Source organism: Pleurodeles waltl, chromosome 10 (genome assembly GCF_031143425.1).
Source record: "Pleurodeles waltl isolate 20211129_DDA chromosome 10, aPleWal1.hap1.20221129, whole genome shotgun sequence".
In the NCBI taxonomy this organism is placed as follows: domain Eukaryota; kingdom Metazoa; phylum Chordata; class Amphibia; order Caudata; family Salamandridae; genus Pleurodeles; species Pleurodeles waltl.
The window spans coordinates 63,731,973-63,754,677 of NC_090449.1; positions in this window are offsets into that span (position 1 = coordinate 63,731,973).

Consider the following 22,705-nt stretch of genomic DNA (forward strand, 5'->3'; position numbering starts at 1 on the left):
CAAGTGCATATGTCGATTTTGATCAGTGCTTTATTTGGGCAGGATCTGTCCCGTACTATGTGCCTGAACTTCTGAAAAGGAGAGCACCCCTACTTCTCTGCACTGCTATAGAACATTTAATTGGAAAATACCTGCACTTCTCAGGAGAAAATAGGTACGCATGATGAAGAGACTGGACTGCAAGATAGGCCTGTACATCCTATAGCGGCTATCATGGGAGGACGAGTTCACTTCCTGTGACATCACTTCCTGTGACGTAGTTGCACATAACCTGTACTTGTAAATGCCGCCACTAATCATGTTGTACAGCCGTTTTCTTCCATTGTTAAGAGTTATAAATTAAATATTCCCTGAGGTTTGGGAGTCGCCGGCGGCTGGTGTCAGTCTGACGCTGCAGTACATTACGCTTAGTTCTTATCAGATGGAAACATTAGGGACATGCATCTTCCATTGTAATATGTACACTGATAACTCCAGTCAAAACGTGAGGAAATCGCTGAAAATTAATTGCGAAATGTGTCAAGGATAATTCCAAATAAATGTCAATATTTACATATCTTGCATCGGTCCAGTATGGAAAGCGCTCGGAATCTTAAGCGTCCTCTCTTCAACACCACTGGTAACATTAACAATATGTAAAGTAGCCTCAGGAAAGTGAACAGAAAGGAGGAATGGGGACAAGTAACATGTCACTTGGTGCTGCAGAAACCTGTCTAGATCCCGCTCCTCAAGGAACCCACAATCGATCCATAAGACTCCTTCAATGACAGCCATCATGTGTCTCTGCCTGTTAAAAGATCATCAAGAGGATGGTTGATGTTTAAAACCTATCTGTGTCAATGAAAAAGATGACCTCCTGCATGCTTACCAATTGGGCTTTAGGCAGTGCTTAATTTGTAAATAAAAATGTGCCGGTGCCCAAAGCTGTCCTCTGAAACATGTGGCTGCTGCAATTAAATGTGCTAGCACAGAATAGTGAGGCTGCGTGATCCTGAAGCCATCTCAGGCCTCTTTAATCCATGCACAGGCACTCCCTGCCCTTTCAGCTCACTCCTGCAGCTTTCGGCTTTCTCCCTTTGTGATGCTTTTTCGTTTTTCTCCTCCTCCGTCTTTCCCATATGTGTCTTTTGCTCGTAGTAAATGCCTGATGCAGAAAACAAAGTGCCTGCCCTCAAAAATGAGTGCCGGTGCCCCCATACCGGAAACCACCAGCTCAAATTAAGCATTGGCTTCAGGCAATAAACGGCCTCAATGTGTCTTGGGGTGATTGTGGGAAATTCGTTTTTTTTATTGAGGAGGGCGAAAACCCTTTTCAAGCAACTACCACAATCCTTGTCAGGGTGCACCACAAAAGTTACTAAATTAACCTGTTGTTACAGGATGTGCGGTAGCAATCACACAGGACTCGTTGATTCTACAGGTAAGTAGATTTTATTAGTGGTTAATAACAGTTTCTGGTGATGTAGGTCTTTTAATATTAGTCTTCTGCTCTTCAGACTTCTCTTCCAGACAGGGTTTACTGATCTCTTCTTCTTCTTTCTGATGTCTTCATAGGCCTCTCGGGAAGCATGTGTGGACAGAAGAAGAAGAATAGGCTTGGTAAGTGCTTATGCACCTTCTTTCCCTTCTTTTCGTTTCTATCTCTGTCTCTGTCTTTCCCTTTTCTTTTCTGGCCGTATCCCTAGTCTTTAAAGGGGGGGGGGGGGGGGGGGAGGAGGATTTCCTTGATCCTTGTTTCTTCTCTCTCCCTCTTCTCCTGTTTATACTTTACTCATTTCTGTCCATTCGTGGTTGATTTTGGCTTTTCTTTGTTTCCTTTCCTGTGTTCTCTCTCTCCCTCTCTTTCTCTATTTTCTACTGAGTCTTCTTTCCTTGTAGTTGTAGTTCCTTTCCTGTGTTCTCTCTCCCGCAGCGGGTTTTTGTGCATATTGTTGTCGTTGTATCCTTTTTTGCCTTTTGCTGAGATGTGCTCTAGGACTTCGGATCCCTCCCTCACCTGCTTCATATGGAACTTCCCCCCACCACATTTTCAGAGTGTGCTCCTGTCCTGCTTTTGTCAACATCAAGGGAAAGGCCACATAGTCAGTTCCGATAATAACGTCCTCATCCAGGTGAGGTAATACTCCCACCTTGAGAGTTTCTTATTCTTCTTGCCACTGGAAGTTGATTATAGCTACCGGATAATATCTTTGGCCCCCGTGCACGCAGGCGATCAACACTTGTGCCTGGGGTAACCCTTGCCCTGGCTCAATCAGGTCCTGGCGGATGACGCTCTGGCAGCATCCGGAGTCAATTAGTGCGACCCTTTGCACTCCATTGAGAAGGATAGGGAGTGTGTAGGTGGGTTTGTCTCCCCCAGCCCAGAAAACTATTCACTTTGCAACTCCAATCTCCATCGGTTCTTCTATGTCCTTCTTCTGGGGGCAATATCGGGCTATGTGACCCCACTCTGAACAGTTGCAACACTGAGGACCCGTATTGGGGAAAGTTGTTTGAGGGGGATGGTGTATCCGTATACGTTCCAGGTCTTGAGTCACCATTGGGCTTGGGGTTGCCCCTCTCCCTATGGTTGGACGAACAGAAGGGACTGGGGTTCTGCTAGAGGTAGCTCTGAAGTCTGGACTCCTGTGATAGGCACAAGCAAGGTTGATGGCCGTTTCATTGGTCAACCCTGGATGCTGTCGAACCCAATTACGGGTAGTGTTAGGTAGGGCATCTAAAAATTGTTCCAAGATGAAGATGTCAAACATCTCTTCTCGGGTATTTTCAGTTGGATGCAACCATCGTCCTGCAGCATGTTGAGCCCGGTAATACAGGGTGCGAGGGTTCTCCTGTGATTGCCACTTAGTTTGGCAAAATTTGGACCGTCAACTTTCACTGTCAAGTCCCACCCTTTCTAATATGGTTTTCTTGATCTCTTTATAGGAGAGAGTACCACTAGGATTGATTGCTTGATATGTAGCTTGTAGTTGCCCAGTCAATAGAGGGGCGATACACTGTCCCCAATTGTCCTCCGGCCAACTTGCTGGGCTTGCCACTCTTTCAAAATTGAGGAAAAAGGAATCCGGATCTTCCTGGTTCTGATATTTTTGTAAGACACTGCTAGGTACATTGGGATGCACCTTCGTGTGGGTTATGGTGTCGGTAAGCTTTCCTAGGGCGGTTTCATGGACCAGTTGATTGTTTGCCATGATTGTGGCTTGGCTCTCAAGGGCAGTCTGTAGGGCCTCACGTTCCTCTCTTGCTTCCTTCATTTGTTGCTCCCACATCAGTTGTAGGTGACGTTGTCCCTCCACTAACTGTGCAATAACGTTCGCCATGGTGGGTTTTTCCTCCATTATGTAGCTTTTCCAGAGATCCCACTTCTGACACCACTTTGTTGCAGGATGTGCGGCAGCAATCACACAGGACTCGTTAATTCTACAGGTAAGTAGATTTTATTAGTGGTTAATAACAGTTTCTGGTGATGTAGGTCTTTTAATATTAGTCTTCTGTTCTTCAGACTTCTCTTCCAGACAGGGTTTACTGATCTCTTCTTCTTTCTGATGTCTTGTGTGGACAGAAGAAGAAGAATAGGCTTGGTAAGTGAGTATGCACCTTCTTTCCCTTCTTTTCGTTTCTATCTCTGTCTCTGTCTTTCCCTTTTCTCTTCTGGCCGTATCACTAGTCTTTAGAGGGGGGGGGGAGGAGGATTTCCTTGATCCTTGTTTCTTCTCTCTCCCTCTTCTCCTGTTTCTACTTTACTCATTTCTGTCCATTCATGGTTGATTTTGGCTTTTTCTTTATTTCCTTTCCTGTGTTCTCTCTCTCTCTCTCTCTCTCTCTTTCTCTACTTTCTACTGAGTCTTCTTTCCTTGTAGTTGTAGTTCCTTTCCTGTGTTCTCTCTCTCTACTTTCTACTGAGTCTTCTTTCCTTGTAGTTCCTTTCTCCTCACTTTCCTGTCTATAACTGGAACCTGTTCTTCTCTCGTTGCTGACTTCCTTTACCTTCTGCACTCCCAAATCCCTTTTCCCAACCGTGCGCCCAACCCTTTCGCGTTTGTCTTTTTATGTTAATTCTCGCCTCTTGTGACCGTGTAACCCAAAGTGCAACCTCCCTCCCGTCCTCCCTAACCCTGCCCGTCCACAGCCCTGTACCTGACTTGGCCACGCTTCTCCTGAAGCGTGGCGGGTCCTACGGTTCTGTTTCCCAGGGTTGGCTTTCTTCGTCCCTGGTGGGGACCGCAGCGGTCCCGTTCTTCGCTCCTGCACCACACTCAAGAGTTGCCAATGATCCTGGGGGTCTCCTCGATTCCTGGGTCCATTAAGGGTCCTCTAGAATCATCCTCGGTGTTTTGATGTCCCACTCTCATCCGCCATTCTTTCCTTTAGCTCCGCAACCTGGCCTTCTGACCACCCAGGTTCCCGCAGAGACCGTCTCGAACCCATCGGATTGGTTGACCCCGGAGACGTTTCCGAGTCAACCCAAGAAGCGACAGCACCAGTTGAGATATTGTGCGGGGCGGCTTGGTACGGCCCGTCACACCTGTGTTTAACCATCTGGTAGTTTGGCACATATGCAGCACATTAACAGTAATAAAATGAAAACACAAGGCAAGAAAAAATCCACATCAATTTAGAAACAAATTGAGTAAAATCAAAAAAATACTGTGAGACCAAAACGACAAAAATCCAATTAGCAGAACCACAGATTTACAATTTATAAGGTTTAAGTAAAAATGGCACCAAGAAGCAGAAAGCTCTAATCTTGGGTATCTGGTTGCATTAGACCTGGACAAAGTTACAAGTTCTGGCCTACCGCGATGGAGTGCCGGCCTGATACAGAGACCAGGTTAGTCCAGCTGAAAAACTTACATTCTCAAAGTCTGGGGCGCAGAGTTCAAAACTTCAGGATTTCACAGGAGGAGCTCAACTGATGCCTGCCAAGGTTCCAGGACCTGGGGAGGCACTTCTTGGGGATAAGGAACTCCCTCTAGTAAAGGCCAACAGGGCGCAGGCAGGCCCATTTGCAGGTCCAGGCATGTCCAATTGCAGGACTAGGCAGGGCCGGTTGTATCAGGTCAGCCAGGCAGTTGTAGGGAGGCCTCTGGAGCTTGCTATGCCCTTGTAGCTGAGATCAAGAGGTCAGCCAAAGTAACCCTTGCAGTCACTCAGGTTAGCCTGGGATCAAGGAGAGGGTCCTCTCTTCTTCAAGCAGCAAAGCAGGTGTAATGATATTTGTGTTTTGACCACTGACTCCACGTTGCACTCAGCCTAGCAGCACACCGTCACATTAGTGACCACCAACTTCATTTTGCCTATTGACTTTATTTTAGCATTAGCCACCGCCACGTTAAAAGCTGCAAGTATTTTTCCATGCTCACGTTATACAATGTCCTCATGTTTTTATTCTGTGTGTTTGCATGTTCTTTCTCACCAAGGGCTTAGGCTGATAAGAATGTACTAGAACGATGTTTATGGTACAGCACGGAATGTTTTTTTTGAGAGAGAGGGCACCTTCGGGTCTTGGCCAATTCACGACTTGTTCTTTTCAAACTGACCTGAAGTAGCCAGCATTTTTTGAATAATAAATTTAAGGAGTGGGAGGAAGTTTTTAGATCCCTCCTCTCTTGTTTGTTTAAAGTTTATAAGAGGCCGAGACCAGATGGACCAGGGAGTGACTCCGATATCAGACATGCTCAGTACGCCGAGGTGTGTCATCCTTCCTGTGAGGATAATTGATCTCTCTCTCCACAATCGACTCTGGGATCTGGCGGTCTTATGCTGATAAGGAGAGAGATGATGCAGATTACCCATGCCTCGTGGTGATGCATTTTTAATTCATTATTTGCTTTGCGTTGTAATATAAATACATATGTTTGCTGTGTATATTGCAGTGGAGAATCATTGGTACATGTTTTCATTTCATTGCTGTGACTCTACGAACCTTGCAGAGTGAATTAATAAATGTTTCCTTTAGACTAAGAAGCACATTCCAGAGATTTTTCTCAGTGCATGATTGTTTCCATCTCAGTCATTAGTGAAGCAAAAGAGCAGGTCTCAAGCAGCCTAGCAGGCCCCTGAGAAACAAGTGAAGCCTCTGGCAGCAGGGGAATCCTCTGATAGCAGTTGGGCAGTCCCCTGGAGTACTGTGCTGCCTTTCTGAATTCTTCAACATGTCCAGGGGTGTACTGATGAGTGGCTCAGGAGGTCCAATATTTAAACCTGGTGCCACCCTTCGAGGTGGAGGTAAACTTCTAGTCCACCTTCACAGCTGGTTCTGGAAAGTTCCTTCCTTCCACTTTCTTCCTCTACCAAGGCTCCACAAATTCAAGGGTGACAAAAAGCTGGTGTCAAGTTCCTTTGGGAGTATGCTGGAGGGAGCCCTTTTTCGAAAAGTAAGTGGGGCAGGAAGAGCTCCCCCCCTCCTATCCTGGCAGGATGGCCCTCTCCAGCTACACCCAGATCTAGTCCCTGTATGCATTCCTAATGGGGAAGCAATTAACAGGCCCACACAGCTGGAAACTCCTAAAAAGCCTCAGAAAGTTCAGGGCGGAAAAATGCCAACTTTTGTAAAGTAGCATTTTTAAATTATAATCTAAAATCTGACTTTACCATTAAAGAGGATTAAAATTATAATTCATTTGAGTCCTAACTCAACATTTTTTGCTGTTCCCAATCAAACTTTAGCATTTAATAAATGGAATAGGGTAACCCAATATCATCCTATGGGAGAGGTAGGCCTCACAGTAGTGGAAAAAGAAGTTGAGAGTTTTCCACACCCAGAGCATGAAAAACTTAAAAACTACATGTCCTATCCTTAGGGCCTACCATAATGGTGACATATGTAATAAAATGGAGGTTTAAAACTGGCAACATTATTAATTTGCCAGGTCGAATTGGCAGTTTAAAACTGCACACAGTCTGCAATAGCAGGCCTGAGACGTTTCAAAGGGATCCTTTTAGAGAGTGGCATAATGAGTGCTGCTGCCGACTAATAGCATTTAATTTACAACCCTGGATACATGCAGTACCATTTTTTAGGGACTTCTAAGTAAATTAAATACACCAATCAAGAGTAAGCCAATTGTCTTTGTTTCAGGGGAAGAGAACTAGCACTTTAGCAGTGGAGAATTGCAAAAAGAGTCCAAAAAGCCAACAAAAACAGGTTCAGAAAACAGGAGTGGTGAAGGCAAAAACTTAGGGTGTGACTGTGCAGAGAGGATCAAGTACAACAATGATTCTCTCTACATACTCAGTAATCATCGTCCATAGTCCCTGCTGCTACTTCACTTCTCTGAAGCTTTCAAAATCCTCTTCTAATGCATTGCAATAAAGGAGAAAGTTCTAGAATAGTTTTCCTCCATCTTTTGGGAGCCAAATCAGTGTTTCCTCATAGGCCAACCAGATTCCAGCTTCCGACATTCACCTGTGGTTTCCCTCATGAGCCAAAACTTCCAAGACAGCCAATGCATCCAGTTACCCATATGCCAGGAATGCCCAAGCCTTCCTACAAATATTATTGCTCAATATCATCCAACATTACTGGTCGTGCTTTTCTCTCCTCCAGTCCTGGAAGTCCAGCACATGCATGATACTCATTTCCCTTAAAACACTATCTGTGTTTCTCACCAACAACTCCAGCCACTTGCACTCTAACCAAGACTGCCCGGTGCACAACTTTAAAGATTCATGCCACTGTTGACTATTTGCCTCAAATCACCTGTATAATAAATTACCAGCAAAGCAACCTCTAGGTAAAACTCACATTACAACGATACACAAGGTAAAACTTTCCTCTTTGATACCAAGTCACAGGATTACCACATAGACTACCCAAGCTGCTCATTCAATGGCTTTAAAGCCTTAAGAGACCCAGAGATCAGAATACCAATACATCACTGAGGTGCTCAATCTGACTTTGGCGGTAACTGAACCACCACGCAGCAGCGGTGCAGACCGCTAAATAATGAGTGTGGCAGTTTGGCCTGTGCCAAACTGCCATTTCCCCATAGCTACCACCAGGGCGGTTGGACCCGCCGGGCCAGAGACGAGCATCTCCAACCCAGCAGGCCACCCAATACTGCCGGCAGTATTCCAAGTCCCCGTTCCGCAAGGGATTCCGTAGCAGGAGCACCTCCGCGAAATCCCTGGTGGAAATGCTACCGGCAACAAGAATTTCAATTCCTGTTGCTGGTAGATGACTCCACCCCCCACATCCCCAGTAGACATCCCCCACCCCGATCCCCATACTGAACCCCACCCCCCAAATACACACACGCATACCCTGACACACACTCACAAAACCCTTACACTCACGCGCACACACACTCATCACCACAATTACACAGGCACGCAAACACAAACACTCCCCTCCCACCACCCATGCATTACATGCATACACACACTCACACACACACACATTCACTCACCCCACCCCCCTCCCCTTACGGAGGACACTTACTGAGTCCGACGAGGTGCTCCTCCCTGAGGTGACGGGACCCGGCTCTTCCACCACGGGCCCCGCACTGCCATCAGGACACTGCCAGGCTGCATTACAGGTCGTAATACAGCTGGCGGAGTCCTTTTGGCATGGCGGGACCGCCACTGCACCGCCGACTGCCAGCACGAATACTGGAGGATTTCTGCCCAAATTGAGGAAGAAGTCCTTCAGTACTCGGAATATGGCGGTCGGAGGTCCGCCAGCACTTGCGGTCCTCTGGCGTCCGCGACTTTGGCAGCCACACCAGAAGACAGCCGTAGTCGGAAGGAGCACCTGAGTCTTTACACTTCCCTCAGAGGAAGGCAGGGTGGAGGCCTGTTTGACAAGACCTTCAACAATATAAAATTCACTCACACCTTCTTATACCATTGTGGTTTGCCTACCATTCATCTACTTGTAAATAAGCCGCCTGAAATGAAAGCAATTCCATTAATGACACCCTTTCCAACAGTGGTGTCTCAAGATGCCTGGTTCTCATATGCATGCTTCTCGTTGGTGAAGAGCAGAGCTCTCACGTTTCTGACGTCCATGCATAAGTCGAGCCTCCATCCCATGTTTTTTTGCTTTCCATTCTGGAACTTGTAGTTCTGTTTGTATAATGTAATAAAAAGGACGTCATAGAATCAAAAGGGAAAAAATGGCCTGGATAACCTCCTCACACATGGAGCTTGAGAGCTCTCAGAGGTGGTGGTACTTAAAGGCACCTATAACTAATTTTCTGTGGTTTCTAATGAGTCGAAAAATAGCGCATCTGCCAGCTGGAGAAGCATACGGTTCCTAATTGCAACTATTTATGGTGGCTAAGAGAGGTTCATCCTCCAGATATTTCTGCCACTAGACGTGACATCATGCACCACTTGATCACTGATGACATCATAGGCATAGCTGGCAAGCTTCGCAGGTATATGAGTGATGTGCTACTGCACTCCAGGCTTTTCTTTGCATTCTAGTAATTGTGGTCCTGTTTTCTAATGGAAAAAACAAGATTACAAGTTTCAGAATTCAAAGAAAAAAACAGGAATGGAGAAGCACATCACGCATGGACCTGGGAAACGTGGATGAGCTGCACAGGCTTGGTACCTTTTGACACCCTGCGCCCATGGAAAGCATCCTATTTACTGCTGAAGGGTTAACGAGGTGCCTAAGTATAAAAACCTTGGGTCTCATCTTAGAACCCAGTTTACTTTCTAATAATTCTACAGCTTTCTTACCTTCAGAGACGAGGTACCTGAGGAATAAGCCAAGAGTTACAAAGGGTCGGCTCGTAGCTGTCAGTTCCACAAGTACAAGGGGTAACTCACGCAGCCCACGTTTTTGCCTCGCATTAACTTTCGTTGCTAATAGAATAAACAGGACTTCAAGCCCCAGAATGCACAGCAGAAGCAAGGACTGCGTGAGGTACTCCTGGATCTTGGAAAATCGAAAGCTCTGCAGGCCAGCAGGTAGACGAATCTAGCGTTTCTGCTGTACTTGTGTCTGACTGTCGCCACGCCTGCTAGAAACCTCTTACCAGAAGTGTTTCCATGTTCTGCAAAACAAACCACCAGGCTCTCCCTGCAGCCGGCAGGGCCTCACCTGTTCCCAATAAAAAGGTTCTATTCTGGGCGCGCGCGGCGACGCGCGCCGCCCACAGGTGCATTAGCGCAGGAGGCCTGTGCCCGGGATGTGGCGTTCAGACAAAGTGCCCTCCTCAGGAGCCGGCAAAATCATCAGGTTTGATTTAGAGGTTGTGTTTATTTGTCCCCAGGGCGTCTCTTTCCTTAATGTCTCTTCATCTGCTTCTCAGCAAGCTCTCACATTAAGGCAAGGGCGCGAGAGCACGCCGCAGAGAGACGTATCGGGCTGGTTTTTAAAAGGTTTCTGCTGTTCTTGCCTTTAGTTAAAAATAAAAAAAACGACATAACTTCGTCAGCTGCGTTGCATAGGCTGCGTTCCTTAAACGTTGACTCTTGAGGGTAAAGGAACCGCAGCAGGTGAAATTTGACTTATGTTAGCCGCACCAGCCGGCCCTAGCTTTTTACGCAAGAGCGTATTGCATTCTGGGACTCGCAGCTCCTGGTCTCTTTTTAATATGGGTTAAAATTCTCCCATTGCAAACCAATGTTTTTTAAGCAACCAGGACTGAGTGGAAGTGCCAACATTGGGGCCGCTTGACTGCTATGCCCATTGCTGGCTCTAGGGCGTGGAGGGCAGTGCCATCGCACAGGGCGTCATTTGAGCATGGTGTGCCAAAATGAAACGTATGTTTCGAGACAAAAAGTTACTTTTAAACTAGTCAACTTTTTTGTTTGGGGAAACTTGAGAGGTGTAGCTTCAAGGGGGTGTTTGTGGTGCTACACCCCCTATTAAATGTATTTTGCATTATCATTAATATTTATAAAGCGCGCTACTCACCCGTGCGGGTCTCAAGGCGCTAGGGGAAAAAAGGGGGGGGGGGTTACTGCTGCTCGAAGAGCCAGGTTTTTAGGAGTCTCCGGAATGCGGAGTGGTCCTGGGTGGTCCTGAGGCTGGTGGGGAGGGAGTTCCAGCTCTTGGCTGCCAGGAAGGAGAAGGACCTCCCACCCGCCGTGGAGCGGCGGATGCGAGGGACGGCAGCGAGCGCGAGGCCCGAGGAACAGAGGAGACGGGTGGGGGCGTAGAAGCTGAGGCGACGGTTGAGGTAATCCGGTCCCTTGTTGTGGAGGGCTTTGTGTGCGTGGGTGAGAAGTCGGAAGGTGATCCTTTTGCTGACTGGGAGCCAATGCAGGTGTCTCAGGTGTGCGGAGATGTGGCTGTTGCGGGGTACGTCGAGGATGAGGCGGGCCGAGGCGTTTTGAATACGTTGCAGGCGTTTTTGGAGCTTGGCGGTGGTCCCAGCATAGAGGGTGTTGCCGTAGTCCAGACGGCTCGTGACGAGGGCGTGGGTCGCGGTTTTTCTAGTGTCGGCGGGGATCCAACGGAAGATCTTGCGGAGCATGCGGATGGTGAGTAAGCAGGCGGAGGACACGGCGTTGACTTGCTTGGTCATGGTGAGAAGAGGGTCCAAGATGAAGCCGAGGTTGCGGGCGTGGTTTGTGGGGGTCGGTGCGGTGCCGAGGGCCGTGGGCCACCAGGAGTCGTCCCAAGCGGGGATGAGGACTTCCGTTTTGTCAGAGTTCAGCTTTAGGCGGCTGAGCCTCATCCAATCTGCGACGTCCTTCATGCCCTCTTGTAGGTTGGTCTTGGCGCTGGCGGGGTCCTTGGTGAGGGAGAGTATAAGTTGGGTGTCGTCGGCGAAGGAGGTGATGATGATGTCGTGCTTGCGTACGATGTCGGCGAGGGGGCTCATGTAGACATTGAAGAGTGTCGGGCTGAGTGATGAGCCTTGAGGTATGCCGCAAATAATAAATAGTTGGGTACAGGTGCTTTCAGTCGGGTATGGTGAGGCGTCTGTTGGATCTCACCAGGATTTTTTACACTGACATAAACGTACTCAAACTATTTATGTTTGGTAATACTTAAAAAATGTTAGCTATTTCACAAAGTGATGTGCTTTCATTCACTTAGTACCCCTGCCAATCCACATTCCTCTCCCTTTCTGCTGCCCCTTCAGCCCCTCTCATGCGCACTGCTTGTTGTATAATGTATTTTAACATTATATGCCAGCCTGATTGTTGGTAAATCTGCCCCTCATCACTTACAGTCCAAGCTACGCCCCTGGGAAGCTTTCGTTTATGTATTAAAACACTTACAGCTGATACTCTGGAGAAAAAACAGTTTTGCCTGAAATTGTGATCTCCTTGATGCCTTATTGCATTTTCTGAAAGTCTGATGTCATAATCTATATTGATACAATCCTGTGACATTGTCACTATTATAAACGAGATAATGTATCTGTTATATAAAACTGTGAGGCCTCTGAAACCTGGGGTGCAGTTTTTGTGTTTGAGTTTGCAGAATGTACCTAATATGATATAAAGCTTGGCTTTCAAAAGCCTGGAATTTTGCCATCCGCGTGAATTTATAGGTTCCCATCGTGCCTTTCCAAGTGCATTCTGTTCAAGTTATGCAACACAGAACCAACTTGTAAATGAAATAATAGAAAAATGACAGGGAAGTGCAGAAAGACCCCATGTACATTTTATGAAATGAAGAATCCTGGTTACACGAACAGCATGTAAACATATTTATTTATGCATTGTTAGGGACATTTGGAATTTGGCACAATTTTGAAGGCTTTCTTAGAGTGTATGTCCACGACATCAATATTGTGAGTTGGGTTTGCTTGGCACTGCGTGAAAGTATTAGAATACTTTTATTTATGAGGCTCCTTTAAAAATTGCCTGTAGAACCAGAGGAAAAGTTGGAAAATTTCATGAAAATATATGCAATTATTGGACCACTTTTTCCAATCTTTTCTTGAACGAAAAGCTCATCCTCACGCTACCTGACCAGCTCGCCTTACTTGTTCACTTAAAATTCATCAGCCGCCCAGAGGGATGCTGCTCCATAATTCTTCAAATGGACTTTCCGGAACACCGCTTTATTGACCACACGTGCCAGGTGAACATAGCTGACTTTACTCTGAAGGGATGGGATAGACAGACGAAAGGATGCTGTGGTACCCAGAGAACTGAGACTTGAAACGGGGAACGATGAGACAGGCTGAAAATTTTTATTGAATGTGTACTATCTGATGATCCAAAAGACGGTCGGAAGCCAGAATCACAACCATTTTATGAAGTGTATACTAAAGTGACCATTGAAAAGAGAATGCCAATGAGGAAAAAAAAATATCCCTGCAAAAACAATTGAGAAGAAAGATTAAAAAGTTGGTCTATGTCGAAAGTTTGAACGGGGCGCAGCTAAAATTAGGGTTAGGGAAGGGCATTTAGTGTCAAGATGATCTGTTTTTTAGCTTTTTGGCGTATCATGACCTTGAAGATGATGCCAAAGACTGGATACTATGTGCAGCCTGTACTGTAGGTAACGCAAGACCATTGCATTCATTTCACTGTTCAAATGCCCCGAGTAAATGTATCTTATAATAGGTACAACGAAAATTAAATCTGGAATGGTAGAAACCTAGTGGTTCTCTGCTGCTGTATTTCAATGTGTTCCCCAAAGATCTCAGATGTTTAACAACCTTTTTCAGTTTTGGTTACACATAAACCCTTCCCTTTGGATTTTGCCTAGACCAGTAACTACTTTTTTCTATAACACGAAAGTATCTTTGTGTACACCCCTCTCTATGGTATTCCAATTTTGTTGATCTTTAATCCTTATTTCTTTGATTCCGGCCTCTTTTTTTTCTGATATGTACTTGCCCTTTCTGATTCAAAGATGTCCTTTTCCGCTCTCATTTCTAGCATACTCATCACCATGAGCACTTCTTTCACTTTTTATCTTTGAAAATAGAATTACTGATTTAATACCTCAAGATATCTCTATGGCTTCTTTTGTTTATATGTTGCTTGTTCTTTACCCTGGACATAGAGAGGGTCGGTCTATAGTGCAATTATATGGATTCCGGTTCTTGGTGCTCTTTTTGAGACATACTAGAGTTCTGGGCTGGTCCTAGCCATTCACCTTTACCCCGTCTCACTGGTGTGTTCTGAAAGTAGAACACAGCACCGGTGAACATTCACTGCATGCTTTACTGCGCAGAGCAGCTGGTGCAGGTGGGTGCAGATTAAATGCTCACTTAACAGCAATTAGCATCTCCTTTTGTCCGGGGTGCATTCTTGTTTTGAGATGTTGGACCTTAAGCGGAACACAGCTGGAGCGCAGCACCTTGTATATCAAGGGAAAGTAGACTACACCCAAGCATGGGACTTTCCAAGCTGCCAAGAAATAAACTTGATATTTAACTGGTTTTGTTTTTTTACTTTCTCAAGCTCAGTGGGTATCTGAGAAGGCCTATTCATTTTGTATATGAATATAAGATAGCTTTCTTTGTAGCTAAGTACATACATAATAATCATTTAAATAGTACACAATACATACCGAAAGTTTGAACACTTATTAAGTGCTGCTTAGTACCCCACAAAATTATTTCTCAAACTATGAATAAAGACAGGTTGAGTTAAAATGTGCAACGTTTCAAACACATGCCTTCTAGGTTACATAGTTACTTGAAGCAGATGTATCACTCATTCAGCTACTTTACCAAGTTTGTAACTTTTAATCTGCCAGCAACACAAGGATCTTTGCAAAAAATCATTAAACCACGAATCCATTTTTTAAAAATAAAGCTCTGTGATTTCCGTTATATACAGTGCTTTGCAGCAGGCAGTTTAACCATCAGTGCTATCTTATGATACTCCAGACTTGTGACCAGAAATGACACACATCCTTCTTCTGGCAGCAGAGTTAGTATTTCTTTCATTATTTGTCTTGCATGGTGTGTGGGGCCATTTTTACAGTCCATTCCGTGCACGTATCCAGGTCACCTCTGATGGATGCTCGACTAACACGGTTGTCTTTCTGCCTCATGAGCTGGCGCACGTGCAGCACAGTAAATAATTAGCGGCTCTTACTTACTTTCTCATATAGCTGCCTTCATTTTGTGCCATCCAGTTTTAATAGTTCCCCCCTCTTGTTGGTGTTCCTGATTTGCTAAGGGCATTCCTATTTTTACATTTAGCATTTGTTGTGAAGCACAGCGACATTTGAGTAAAGTAAGTCCTTTAGCTAAGGCTTTTGGATACCATAACCTCACATCTCGCCAGCTCTTGGGTTGCATATTATTTCTCATTTGCAGATTGATTTGTTGTTGATTCATTCTCATTCGGTCCTCCCTTCATTTATTTTTTAGATTATCCCAGGATCATTTTGCATGAGTAACTTGCATTACCAGTGGTGGTCTAAATGCATCCCTCTTTAATACGGATTTCTTTATTTTATTTTATTCCTGGCCATCCCTCTTTCCTATTCCACTCCTGCTGCTTCTTAATCCTTCTGTCCAGATGATGATGACCCACCAGCCACCCGGGTCAAAACTTTTTCAAGACTTTAGGCTACAAGGAGAATACTTGAGTTGGAGTGTTGTCTGACTGTTGAAGACCTATTTTTTATGCAAATGTATCTACTTTGTAACACCCCAAACATGGGCTTGAGGCCCCTCCCAGTGTGGTCAAAAGCACAGAGCACCGAGAACTTATCTATGGCAACTGTAATGCAGTATGAATTAAATACAAGTTTCGTATACTGACCAGCTGTTATGTGTTTCTCGTGATATTTGGATCCCTTCACTGGTTATCATCAATTTTGTGGTCAACATGGGCCATTGTTATGCTAATACATGTCCCTCTCCAGCAAGTGCATTAACAACCAAAGCTTACTTGCTACTACTGTGCCCTGAAGCTAGCTGGATAGACCTAGATGTCTGCAACAGGTGCCTTAATGCCACAGCTTTAAGTGGGCCACATCCTGCCAGGGCTCAAATCTAGCAAAGGAAAACATGATGTTCATATTGGTCCCTAACAGCTGTTCCTTTTCAGTCCTCAGTGGCTTCTCAAGCAAAAGATTTCAGAATTGGCTTGGAGTTAGTACCTGGCAGAAGGGTGGGAAAGAGGAGAGCCGAGGGGGTGAAATACCAGGAAGATGTGAACCAGGACTACCCCGAAGGTAATGAGGAGCATCAGTAGTTCCATGAGGGAGAGGAGGACGACCATGAGGGAGAAGAGAATGACCAGGAGGAAGAAGAGGAGCTGGAGGTATGTCAACTAGATGATCAGGATCACTAGCAGGACCAAGATGATCAGGGACACTATGAAGACTAGTACCAAGACTGCTGCCGAAAGAACCGGCAGGACCGCTATAAAGACTAGTACCAGGACTGCAGCCGAAAGATCCGGGAGTATAAAGAATGCCAGGATCTGTAGGACCAGAAGGATCCAGAGGGTACGGCTACGGAGACCAGGACAGGGAGGATCAGGGCCAAGAGGGTCCAGTCCAGGACACCCTTGATAAGGAAGATCAGCAAGACCTTTGGACCAGAGACACATGGACAAGAAGGAGCATAACCAGAGGGTCATGACCAGGGGACGGCAGAAGGACAGGGACCAGGATAACAAGGAGAGAAAGAGAAGTAGGACCTGGAGAACCGGGGGGGGCATATCCATGGGGACCTGGACCAAAGGGACAAGCACCAGAGGAATCAAGATAAAAAAAATAGGGTCTGGAGGAGGACCAAGATAAACAGGACTTTTGTCAGAAGACAAGGAGGACCAGAACCGTGTTGCTAGGAGGACTAGAGAAATAAGAAGCAGGTGAACCAGTTGGGGTAGGGTCAGCTCCTGGAGGATCAGGACCAAGAGGCTGAAGATGCTCTGCCCAGTGGGACCAGGATGAGGGCGACTAGGATTGGGCTAGTGGACTGAGAACAAGTGTCTGAAGGTCCAGGGGTTGGATGCCAGGACTAAGAGGCTAGAGTGGCCAGGATCTGGAGGGCCAGACCAGGAAGACCATAAGAGCTACGAAGAGGTATAGGAGTAGGATCAGGACCAGTAGCACCAGAGCTAAAATCAGGACCAGTAGCACAGGGATAATAAGGGCCAGATGGTCCCAGACCAGTAGGAAAAGGATCAGAAATAACAAAAGGAGATGGATAAGGAGAACCTGGACCAGAGGGACCAGAAAAAGGATGACTGGGACTGTGAAGAGACTAGAGAGGTGGAGGAGGGTGTGGTCCAGTGAGGATGACCAAGAGGAGGAGAAGCAGGATCAGAAGGAAGAGGTGGGGGAAAAGGAACAGGGGAGACTAGAAGGGAAGGAAGAACCAGAAGGTGCATAGAATAAAGGAGTAGTAGGTCATTTAAGATGAGGAGGAGGCCAGGTAGGGGAGGCCCAGAAGGAGGATGAGTAATCATAAAGGCAGTTATTCTAGGCCACACTTATTAAAGCATACATTTAGTCACAGACACCACACGTCTTATAAACAATTTTTAGTAACACTTCTTATGCAACTGTCCCTTCAGAGAGACAGCACCTTTTTCATCCCACTGGAAGCACTGCTTAATTAATAGCCGTGTTAAGATGTAGTCTGCTTGTGACCAATAACGTCAGAAATAAAAGCCTTACCTTCAAATATGTCCTTGTGAAATTCAGTATGGGCAGAATTTCTCAGAAGATGCATTGACAAATGTCTGTCATGGGCACTCTCCCACTTGGATTTGCCGCTAGTGACTACCTACTTCGTCGGCCCTCTCCTCCGACCTCAGTTTGATTCCCATAGCGAACTACTTTGATTTCCAAAACCCACCATTGTTGATCTTAAACTATAGTTGTGCTACATAACCTTGCAAATAACAATAAATGAGTAAAACATTGGTCTCGTCAAAAGATTGTGCAATTCTAGTCTGTTGCTAGTAGGCTACAGGTAGGTATGGTTTGAAGTCTGTCTTGCATCTGAGGTCAGAACTGATTCTGTGATAAAATGTTTAAAGGGAGATCGCTTTGCAGACAGTGTCTATTCGGCTCAGTACTAATGATATGATCCCACTATACACAGTATTGCACTTTAGGTAAAACTCTAATGTGATGAGGAGGGTGAAAGAACACTCCAAAGATGTTGAAAGAGTAGGTTTTATTTATGCAGACACATGGTAAAGGTACAGTGGATCCTTCAGCTGCCCCAGAAGCGAAGGATGAACAGGGTCCCACAGAAGTGCAAGACATGCAGTGAAGGTAAAGTGGGATCTTAAGAGATTTTACTCAACAAAAGAGATTGTGTTAAGGTAAATAAAAAATAGCATAAAAGGCCCAAGGGTTTGACGAACTTTCAAGGCTTATGTAGAAATTCAAAAGAATATATTTAAATTCTCTGGAAATGAGGAATGGAGCTGTGAACCTGGATAATAGCAGAGATTAGCCCAGCAGACTGGGTTAAAATGGACGTGATCTCTTTGTAAATGTGGACTCTTCCCCTTGAGGACGTCATCAGCTAGAACTCAGCAAGCCACATTTCTACGTAGAGGCAAATTAGGATTTCGCTGTGTGGTATTCACCTATTTCCGTACAATTCTGGAGAGCCAGGTGGCTCCAACATTTCAGTCCAATGACCAGATATTTGTGACAACCCAAGGACAGTGGTGGCAAATCCTGCATGGTGTAAGAACTGTATCCTAGAGGGTGATGAGTGATGCTACTACCAGAGACATCCTAAGGAGAGCCCCAGTGTGTCCCAGAAATACTGGCACCCAGGCCAGAAGCAGGTAATGTGTCCCTGCTCCGGGTGCAAACCTCTGTGCAGTAGAGTGCGCGGCCTGGCAGCCAACCAGAAAGTCACCATTGTCTCTTTCCACCCTCTTAACAAAAAAATACATCCAGGATTTGTAAAGTGCTGCAAATCACCTGTGAGGGTCTCAAGGTGCTGAATTGTAGGCACGGGGAGATTAACTGATTTGCACAGAATCGCAGGATGTTGAGCAGACGTCAAGGCTCAAACCTCATCCCCCGAGAGCGGGTACCTGACAGTACCAACAATGGGTTGCTTTACAGGCAGACTTGTTCTCCTCCTAGGATGCAGTCGTAGGCATTCCACCATGCAGGTACAGATCCACGAGAGGTGCTCCAGTGGAAAACGTTCTTTCTCCGACAGACAGCTTTTCTGGGGGAGGAGTGGGATGCATGCTGGCCCTGTCATTTTCTGTTGCCAGGCAGAATTCTCCATCTTAAATACTGACATACATATGGATGCAACACATTACACTTGATGGGGGTGGGAGGTCACTAGCCTAGATCTGGTAAGGTTAACTCAAAACCCTAAAAATACTACCACAGACCAGCTCAGTATTTGGGGGGTCAAGGTGATTATCTAGCAATGAACAGAAGTTAAGACTGCAGTTGGGGGGCATCAGCCCTCAGTTTTTGCAGCCTGGTCTTTTTCATCATCAGACTTTGAACCAAAGCAAAAGGGAGAAAGGCAATGATGGTGAGAAGAGGGAGATAAAATGACAAAGGGAGAAGGTAGGGTTAGAAGATAACCTGCAAGAGCGAAATAAGGTGGGACAAGATGGCCACAGCACACAGAGAGAAATGTCCAACAGTAAAACGAGAATAGGTAATCCTGGTGTCGTAATGAGTTGGGAGAAGTATGAAGTTGAAGCAAGTCTCAAATCCTGTTTGCAGATGGTGTCTTTATTTGTAAGTGTTCGAAATCATAGAGACATCATGGAGATACAGCCAACACGTGTTTCGTCACACAGGTGACTTCATCAAGGCTGGGGCAGTTAGCCAATATAGGTGATGGTAGTACTTGGTAGAGAAGTTGCTCAATGGTTCAATTGGGCTTAGTATAGTCATAAAGCTGTAGTGAGTATGGCTGCGCCAAGCAGCTGTAGGTGCGTAGATGTGGAGCTTGTATGATGACCTCGCGTTCACTCTGAGCTCACCGCCACTCTGCTTCCCGGTCATGGTGACAGGCTTATCAGGGCCTCCTCTATCTTCATTATCATACAAGCTCCACATCTACGCACCTACAGCTGCTTGGCGCAGCCATACTCACTACAGCTTTATGACTATACTAAGCCCAATTGAACCATTGAGCAACTTCTCTACCAAGTACTACCATCACCTATATTGGCTAACTGCCCCAGCCTTGATGAAGTCACCTGTGTGACGAAACACGTGTTGGCTGTATCTCCATGATGTCTCTATGATTTCGAACACTTACAAATAAAGACACCATCTGCAAACAGGATTTGAGACTTGCTTCAACTTCATACTTCTCCCAACTCATTACGACACCAGGATTACCTATTCTCGTTTTACTGTTGGACATTTCTCTCTGTGTGCTGTGGCCATCTTGTCCCACTTTGTTCCAGGGTACTTCTAGCACCCGTTTGGTGCCTACCGGGTAGTAAGGCACCGGGCCGCTCTGCACCAAACTTCGCTTATACTTCTGTATTCCGCAAAACTTTTTGTTTACTACCTAGAGGTGCGGCGCCTCTCACCCTTACTACCCTCTCTTTTCTCTTTCATGTTATGTTCTATAAGAGCGAAATAAGGGACGGGAAGAAAGAGCAGAAGGAAGGTGAAAGAAATTGGGTGGAATCAAGGCAAGGCAGCTTTGGTATGCGACAACCCTGGCACCCAGCAGTACCATTAGCGAGTTCCTTTTTTGGTCCCTTCCAGTTTTTATTTCTTTTACCAAATTAAGCATTGCCCCCTTGCTATTCCTTCATTTATTTTTTAGCATCAGATAAACAGCTGAAAAGACTGGTTTGGACAAGAGCTCAACCAGGTGAAATATTTGGGGGTCACAATGTGTGTGTGAGATTGCTTTCACTATCCTTTGCGTTTTGGCGACTTGACACTCATGTTAACTCCTTGAGGCAGCCTGTCGCCGCTCCAAGCGCAGTAGAGCACAAGGGTACGAGTGGGTATCACTGGAGATGGTTAATGGATTAACTCTGCGTGCAGTGGGCGCGCCCAAGAGTAGCCATAAAACTAAAAATGCTGCTAATCTTTGGGAGACCTAGCCAGAGTATGTGGGATGGAATAATCAGGTGAAGACGGCGAGGGCCTCAGGGCCTGGATAAGGCTCTGGGGCTCTCGTATTTATCCTCACACCGAGACCTTGTCGGCTGGGCTCATCTTTAGTTGTACATGCGACAGCGAATGTGGCCGAGGAGGGCCGGACTGGGTAAGCAGAAGCAGCCAGACAAAAATGTTCAAACCAGCCCCTCTCGCATCATCTCCTCACACAACCTCTTTCCAGGCATCTGTATCCGTTCGTCTCTCTCTCTCTCTCTCTCTCTCTCTCGTTTCACTCACTCCCTCTCTCTCTCTCTCTCTCGTTTCACTCACTCCCTCTCTCTCTCTCTCTCGTGTTTCACTCACTCCCTCTCTCTCTCTCTCTCTCTCGTGTTTCACTCACTCCCTCTCTCTCTCTCTCTCTCTCGTGTTTCACTCACTCCCTCTCTCTCTCTCTCTCTCTCTCGTGTTTCACTCACTCTCTCTCTCTCTCGTGTTTCACTCACTCCCTCTCTCTCTCGTGTTTCACTCACTCCCTCTCTCTCTCTCTCTCTCTCTCTCTCTCGTGTTTCACTCACTCCCTCTCTCTCTCTCTCTCTCTCTCTCGTGTTTCACTCACTCCATCTCTCTCTCTCGTGTTTCACTCACTCCCTCTCTCTCTCTCTCTCTCTCTCGTGTTTCACTCACTCCCTCTCTCTCTTTTTCCCCGTCTTTCTCGCTTGAAGCCTCCCAGTGGCTCCTGCAGTTAATCTCGTGTGGAAGTGACAGAAGCAGGAGGCCCTGGCCTTTGAAAGCTCGCCTCCAAGGGCACCGGCGGAGTGAAAGGCCAGGCCCTGTGGCCGAGGGTCTCTCCCGCTGCCACAGCCAGCTCCCTGCCGTCCTCGCGGCTCTGTGGCGGGGCTGTGGCGCCCGGGAGCGCGGCCGTCAGATAAGCTAGAGAGCGGCCCCTGACAGATGGTGACAGGCGCAGCGCGAAGAGCTTGGTCTGTGAAAGCGGCTGTCACAAACGCTTTAGGCCTGGCGGGGCGATGGCGCTTCCTGTGTCGAGGCAGGGAGAGTCGGGGGTACGGAGGGGAGGGGCGGAGACCATAACAGCATAGCTGAATGAGTACATGGTGTCCGAGCATGTGCACTAGGTACATGCACGCATACACATGTACGTACGCACACACACACACTTAAAAACCGTGTTCAAAGACAACACATGCACACAAACGGGTGCTTGTTTGTGCGCGCACACACAGGCACACGTATACTGTACATGACCGTGTGTGTGGTTGCCTTTTTTGCGTATGTGTGCAAGCATCTGTGTGCACGGGGGCTTACATGTGTGCTACCTTAGTATGTTCTCATTATGTTTGCGTGTGCACGTACATGGGTTTGTGTTGTTTTTGTGGATGGTAAGTAGTTTGTGTATATCCGTGTTTACTAAAGGTGTGTGTGAATATAGGTGTGAGTATGCCTATATATGTGTGTTCTGTATGTGAATTGCTTGTGATTGTGTGTGTGTATATACAGTTGTGTATGGTGTATAAAGTTGTGTTGTATAAAGTATATCTCCACCTGGGTGTATAAATAGATTGTGTGTTCTGAGGATTCCTGTCTGCACCCAGGTCTCCGCCTATCTTTGTGAATTTATTTATTTGATGTATTTTTTATTCTTTAAGTTATTTCTGTCCTAACCGCAGTACAAAAGAACAAACAGAATTGCAACAGAACTATAAAGATCAAAAGCTAATGCAGTGACGCATAGATGACAGGTCTGTAGGTTTTAACAAAGCCAAT